Raw genomic sequence first — 7,670 nt, 5'->3', positions numbered from 1 at the left:
TCAAAGAGAGGAGGGGGAGGGAGGGGGAGTAGGAGGGGGAGGGAGGAGGAGGGAGTGGGAGGAGGGGGAGGGGGAGGAGGGGGAGGGGGAGGGAGAAGGAGGGGGAGGGGGAGGGAGGGGGAGGGGGAGAGAGGAAGAGGGGGAGGGAGAAGGAGGGGGAGGGGGAGGGAGGGGGAGGGAGGGGGAGGGAGGGGGAAAGAGATAGAGAGAGAGATAGGGTACTGGCTGTTATTCCAGAGTTATTCACAGTTATCTGCTTCTCCAGTTCCAGGGAATCTGATACCCTCTTTTGGCCTCCCTGGGCAATTTGAATGTATGTACACATACTCACACACACAAATCTATATCACCATAAACACTAACATAAATTTAAAAGTAAAAATAAATCGGAAAGGACCAACAGAAGACAACGAGGTGATCTGACATTTGCTTTCCACAGACCTGGGAATGAAACCAAGGCCTTGGCACACACTGGGCATGCACTGTGCCACCAAGCCCCAGTTCCAGTCCCCAAGATGTTCTTTAAGTTTTGCTTGTGGGAGCACAGGAAGGGGCAAGTGCTTAAGGAGTTTGTTTCCGGGAGTTCAGAGAGCTGTGTCTGCATACTGATAGGATAGTCTCATGCAGGCCAAAGTTAGAGGTGCTGCTGCTGCAGACTGATAGCTGTGATGGCAGGAGACAGAGGTGTTTGACTATGTTTTGCAATATTAACCAAGGACCAGACCCAAAGTCAAGAGTACACACTGTTCTTGTAGAGGATCCAACGTCAGTTCCCAGCATTCATATGGAGCAACTCACAATTAGTCGCTCTAGTTCCAGGGGATCTGACACCCTCTTGTGGATTCCTCAGGCACCTACATGCCCATGTGCACATATGTGCATGTGCTGTGTGTGCATATGTGCACAAACACACATATTAGAGACAGGGGCTGGAGAGATGGCTCAGTGGGTAAGAGCACTTGCTGTCCTTGTAGAGGACCTGAAATCAGTTTCAGAATTCACATTAGGTGCCTCCAGGGAATTCAACATTGTCTTCTAGCATTTCTGGGTACTGCAAGCATATGGTGTACATAGAGACAAGCAAGCAGGAACACGTATACACATAAGATAAAAATTAATTTAAAACTGTTTCAAAGGCCAGTAAAAGATGGCTCAGTGGGTAAGGGTGTTTATCTCAAAGCCTGATGCCCTGAACTCCTTCTCTCAAACTCACATGGTGGAAGGGACTACTACAGGTTGTCCCTGACCTCCATGCATGTGTACCACAAGTAAGTATAAATAAAACCTGGTTCAAATAAATGCCATGGAGAGAGGGAGTTCAGTGCACGAACTCTGAGGACATGATCTGTGACCTGTGCCAATACTTAACAGCCTGCCTGCAAGCGTCCTTCGTGTCTCCCTCAGGTCTCAGCACATAGTTGCCTTGCAAAAGCCACCAGTCACACAGGTCACTTTCTCTAAACTCCAAAGCTATGTGCCTGCCCTTCAAAGCCTACTGAAGGATTCCAGCAAAGATCGGGGCTTTTCAAAGCCAGGGTCCCCCTGAGAATGTTCTAGTAGCAGGCCATTCGTTGCTCTAACCTGAGCTGATTCACAATTGAAGCATGCTGCACAAGATGTCTGCAACAGCGGAAGCTCAGGCTATGCAGTCTTCTCTCTCAGCTGCAGTTTCAGGACCCAACATGTATCACTGTTCCTGACTGCCCTGCATTCACTTCAGCCGTCTTCAGGGATTCTTCCTTCTGCATGGAGCACTGCTATGCACGCCTCATTATGCCAGCTGTGTCCCAGGATTGCACAACACCAAATTGAGGAATTGGTAGAAATGGCAAATCACTTAATGTTGTACTTCTGACGCACAAAATGGTGCAGGGCCATCTGCCAGTCAGGCTGAAGACAAAAATGTTCTAGTGTGTCTAGGTGGCTTAAGTAAATAATCTCATTTCAAAAAACTCACATACCCCCAGCCCTATTTTTAAAGTGCTGGCTTATTTCTAGTCCTCTGCATCCCTTCTACCCTTAGGATCTAAGATTAGGATCTACAAAGACAATCGATCCTTAAGATTCTGCTTTAAGGAGACCTCTGAGACAGGCTGGAAAGATGATGGCTCGGTGGTTAAGAGTGCTGACTGAGGGGTTGGGGATTTAGCTCAGTGGTAGAGCGCTTGCCTAGCAAGCACAAGGCCCTGGGTTCGGTCCCCAGCTCCGAAAAAAAGAAAAGAAAAAAAATTAAAAAAAAAAAAAAAAAAAAAAGAGTGCTGACTGACTGTTCTTGCAGAGTCCTCTGGTTCATTTCCCAGAACCCATGCCTGGAAGCTCACAATTAACTACCTGTAACCCTATCTCCAAGGAGATCCAGCGGCCCCTTCTGGCCGCTACAGGTACTGGCTTTCAGGGATGCATTGTAAACCCTCCCCCACCCCACCCCCAAACAGGGAAAAAAGGTGAGAAAAAAGGTGCATGCTTTTAATTGGAAGGCAGAAGCAGATCTCTGTGTGTTCAAGGCCAGCCTGTACTAATACCAATTTACACACACACCAGGAACACCTATCTATACATCAACATATGTAAGAGAGGCCAGTTGTAGTGTGCATGCTGGCTGGTTGGTGGTGGAGGCAGGATTGGGAATTCAAAGCTTACCTCTGCCACATAGTGAGTCTCAGCATAGCTTTTGACCATTCAAAAAGAACAGATGGGCGAATCAAACAATCTTCCAGCTTCCAGCAGCTCAGACTTGAGACTCAGAACTGCTGCTTAGTGAGATTGGTGATGGGGAAACACACATTCATAACTGTGCATGAGGAGACACCAGAGGCTGGCTGTCTTATGAAAGGTGAGGAAAGGTACATCAAGGATGGCCCTACAAAGCCCACAGTCAGGGAGACACACAATGGAGAAGAAATGAGTAGAGGTGGCAGGCAACAGCAGCAGCAACAGCCTTCCATTTGGCTACACTGGGAGCTGTGGACACAGCTACTTCTTGGTGTAAACACACAATGCAGTGATGAGAATCTTGAGGTCCATTCACGATTGCCGTAAAGGGATAGGACAGAGACACACAAGACTACAGTGGTAGGGATGCAGAGATGGCTGAGTGGTTAAGAGTAACTGCTGCTCTTATAGAAGAGCTGAATTTGACTCTCATGGTGGCTCAATTCAGTAAAAAAAAAAAAAAAACAAAAAAACCAAACTTATTTTATGTATTTGAGTACACTGTAGCTGTCTTCAGACAGACCAGAAGAGGGCATCAGATCCCACTGCAGATGGTTGTGAGTTACCATGTGGTTGCTGGGAATTGAACTCAGGACCTCTGGAAGAATTGACAGTGCTCTTAACCGCTGAGCCATCTCTCCAGCCTGGCTCCACGAGATACACCACCTACTTTGGACCTCTGTGGTCACCACACTCCTGTGCCAAACACACACACTGACACATACAGGTAACTTAAAAACCGCCTACAGTTGTGGGTAATGGCAAGCACAAGGCCTACTATGGTACCTTCAGTCCTTTATCCCCCTTAACATGTGCTTCTCTGAGGACATCTGCCACTTGACTCAAGCTTCAAGGAACTTCAGTTCCACCAAGGGCTGGGATACAGCCCTGGTCCCACTGCTTGCACTGACCAATGTGACAATAGTAGGGTGAGCATTACCTGGCCTTTACTCTTACCAGTAGCCAAGGATCATCAAGACAAGACTGGCAGGAGTAAGTCACCCTTGTTTGACCACCACAGAAGGGACTATGGGACACATTAGGAGGTGGTATTTTTGTGTTTACAGGAAGCATATGGAGTACAGTATAGGAGTGCAACATGCTGGGCAGTAGTAACTGAGTACTACCTGCAGTATAGGCCTGGGCAATTTTTACTAAGAATTTCATACCTGACTGCAATGCACTGGCATCATATATCCCCACCCCACCCTGTCTTGTTTTTAATTTAAATTCATTTCTCTCTTCTCACTTTGAATATTATTTCCTTTTGCTTTCCATCTCTCATCTTCATGTGTAGTTCCATGGCCATCTTCCTTCTGCTCCCATCATTCCTGCTGTGTTTGGTGGTCTCGTGGTGGATGCCTTTCCACTTCATCCGCTTGATTTTCATGTTATCTTGGTGGTTTTCCCCTTCCCTCCTGTAACACTTTTTGAAGCAACGTTGCCACTTAGCCGTGCTCCCAGTGCCCACCTTATTCTACATACCAGCGTCCATTATGGACGTTATCCCAGTTCATGGCTCAACAGGCGGTCCTAACATGTGGTGTTCTGAGAAGTTATGAGATGTGGCTGGCAGAGGTGAGTTGCAGGGGCAGGCCTTCGCTGCTTCTACCTTCTCTGCTCCTGTGCCTTTCTCTGCTCCTCCTCTGAGGCCACAACCTGATTAACTCCCCCTCTTGCTGCCACAAAGCCAGCAAGCAGTCCTCACCTCTGTTCCTTTCTCACTGTAACCCCAAAACTGGGCCAAAATAAACCTCTCCTCTCCTAAGATGCCTGTGTCAGGCATCTGTGAACAGTTACATAAAACATACACGCAACTCCACTACAACATCAAGTATTTTTAAAGACGGGGATTGGAGATTTAGCTCAGTGATAGAGCGCTTGCCTAGCAAGCGCAAGGCCCTGGGTTCGGTCCCCATCTCTGAAAAAGTATCTTTAAAGACTAGAAGACATAAAACCCCAACTCTATGACTAGGATTCAAGTAGAAATAGCTAGGAAGTAGGAAGGGGGCTCAAGACCCGCTGCACTGCTAGATATCCATCCTGGAGCAACGGCACCCGCTGCACTGCTAGATATCCATCCTGGAGCAACGGCACCCGCTGCACTGCTAGATATCCATCCTGGAGCAACGGCACCCGCTGCACTGCTAGATATCCATCCTACGGCAACAGCACCCGCTGCACTGCTAGATATCCATCCTACGGCAACAGCACCCGCTGCACTGCTAGATATCCATCCTGGAGCAACGGCACCCGCTGCGCTGCTAGATATCCATCCTACGGCAACAGCACCCACTGCACTGTTAGATATCCATCCTACGGCAACAGCACCCGCTGCACTGCTAGATATCCATCCTACGGCAACAGCACCCATTACACTGCTAGATATCCATCCTACGGCAACAGCACCCATTGCACTGCTAGATATCCATCCTACGGCAACAGCACCCATTGCACTGCTAGATATCCATCCTACGGCAACAGCACCCATTGCACTGCTAGATATCCATCCTGGAGCAACAGCAGAGAGAAGCAGTAGGACTGGATGCCACCTGTCTGTGTACAACTTCAGGACAGGCTGCTTCCATGCCCTTTCACACAGTACTTCTTCACAAAATCAGCAGCAATTCCACAGACATCACTGTCTAAACTTACCTGCTTGATCTACCAAAGTACCAATTTGGGAAACCAACAGAGAAAGACCAATACAATACACAATGTATCAAGGTACACTCATCACTGAAGCAGCAAAGACGGATCTAGGTACAAGATCCCTCAACTACTCAACATTCCATGACAACCTCGAGGTACATCCTAAAAAGGCTGCACCTTGAACACGTGACTGACCTATATACACCCCATAAGTATAAGACAGAAGACAAAAATATGAAAGTAAGCAAATGAATTCTTTAAAAGTTCTACTCCAGACATTTTGTTGGGTGAAATTCAGGAATTCCAGAGAGGTCTGTCAAAAGATTGCCGTAGCTAGATGGTGGCGGCCCATGTCTTTAATCCCAGCACTTGGGGAGACAGAGGCAGGCAGATCTATGTTGAGTTCAAGGGCAGCGTGGTCTACAGAGTTCTAAGATAGCCAGGGATTCACAGAGAAACCCAGAAAAATAAAAAGTTAAAAAAAAAAAAAAAAAGGTCACTAGGTCACTCGTGGTGACCCATGTCTTTAATTCCAGTACTTAGAGAAGCAAAAGCAGGTGGATCAATTTTCATTCTCCCTCTCTCTGTCCCTCCCCTCAAGATTTCAAACCATCCAAGGCTACATAAGAAGATCCTGTCTTGGGGTTGGGGATTTAGCTCAGTGGTAGAGCGCTTGCCTAGGAAGCGCAAGGCCCTGGGTTCGGTCCCCAGCTCAAAAAAAAAAAAAAGAAAAAAGAAAAAAAAAAAAAAGAAAAAAAAAGAAGATCCTGTCTCAAAACAAAAACAAGAGGCATATTACTAACCCATACAATCCAGGTATCGAATGAAAATGAGAAAAATGGAGATCACACACATGTATGAAAACATCACAATGAAACACTATCTTCACAGTTCTATTAGAGACTGACAGAGGCATGGCCATCAATCACCAGGCGAGCGTGAACATTTACAGCCTTACAAAGGTTATTCTTAACATAAGCACAATTGCGGAAAAAAAAAAAACCAAAAAGACTTAAATTTATAAAAGGTAAAAATAGTCAAAAGAATTGTTAGATTAAGGGGCTGATTAAAAAAAAAAAAAAACAAAACAGGTTTAGGTCAGAACAAAACCACTTCAAAACTAAGCCTATAAACTATTGGCCCTTTCTAGGATCACAGTAAAAACCAGTTATCCCATAAGAGAACCACCAGCACTGCAAAACCCACTTGTAGTTAGAAAATGAACGACTATTCATTTCTAAGACAGGTTTATGGTGGTAATATATACCTTTAATTTCAGCAAGTGGGGAGAAGTTCAAGGCCTGCCTGGTCTTTATATTATTTCAGGACAGCCAGAGCTACATAGTGAGACTATCTCAAACAAACAAACAAACAAACAAACAAACAAAGACCGCTTCACCACGTATGCCCGGTTGGCCTGGAACTCAGAGATCCACCTACCTGCTTCTGCCTCCCAAGTGCTGAGATCATAGATGTGAATCACCACGCCCCCGCCAAGCTGTGGATCTTAACCCTAGGCCTATGCCCAGGATTGCCTCCAAATAATCAACTGTTGCTCTTCCAGGCGTTAAACTTGGTTTTTAGCACTCACACCAGCAGCTCACAACTCTGATGCTCCAGAGGATCTAGAGGCCTCTGTGGGAACCACACACATAAATAAGCCAAGAAAAAGGGAAGAAACCTTTTACATTTGCAATGAAGGCAAGCAAACTGTCACTGAACGTTTCAAGAGGCTCTGATGTGCCATTACACAGGCAGGCAGCCACTATGCTACCATATTGTACATTTCATTTCAAACAGCTAGAATGATCACAGTGATCATTCTAATGTCTGAGGGATACGTAGCTTGATTTAAACATCACACAACATACAAATCTCAACATTACCTGGTACCCTTTCAGTAGTACATTGTTTTACTAAAAACATTATGCGTATTTTTCAAGTACTCAAACCCAACAATAAGCTTTATAAATTGTTTCAAGGCAAACTTTTAAAAAAATAATTTGTGTTCGGATCCATGTGTTTATACGCACAGGAATGCAGATGTCCAGGGGCTGGAGGCACCAAATCCCCTAGAGCTGTAGTCACAGGGAACTGCAAGGCTTCAGAGGTGGGTGTGAGTCCTCTTGAAGAGCAGTGTGTACTCTCAACTATGGCTCCACTTTCCAGCCCCCAAATTATGTCTTTTGAACATCTGTGTGTGTGGGTACATACACCACCATTTCTATCTGGAATCCAGAGGACAACTTGCAGAGATCGGTTCTCTCCTTCCACCATGCAGATCCCACAGACCAAGCTTCAGCCTT

This window comes from Rattus norvegicus, chromosome 10, assembly GCF_036323735.1.
Source record: "Rattus norvegicus strain BN/NHsdMcwi chromosome 10, GRCr8, whole genome shotgun sequence".
NCBI classification, from domain to species: domain Eukaryota; kingdom Metazoa; phylum Chordata; class Mammalia; order Rodentia; family Muridae; genus Rattus; species Rattus norvegicus.
The sequence above is the reverse complement of the archived record's forward strand: the minus strand, read 5'-3'. Positions refer to the sequence as shown.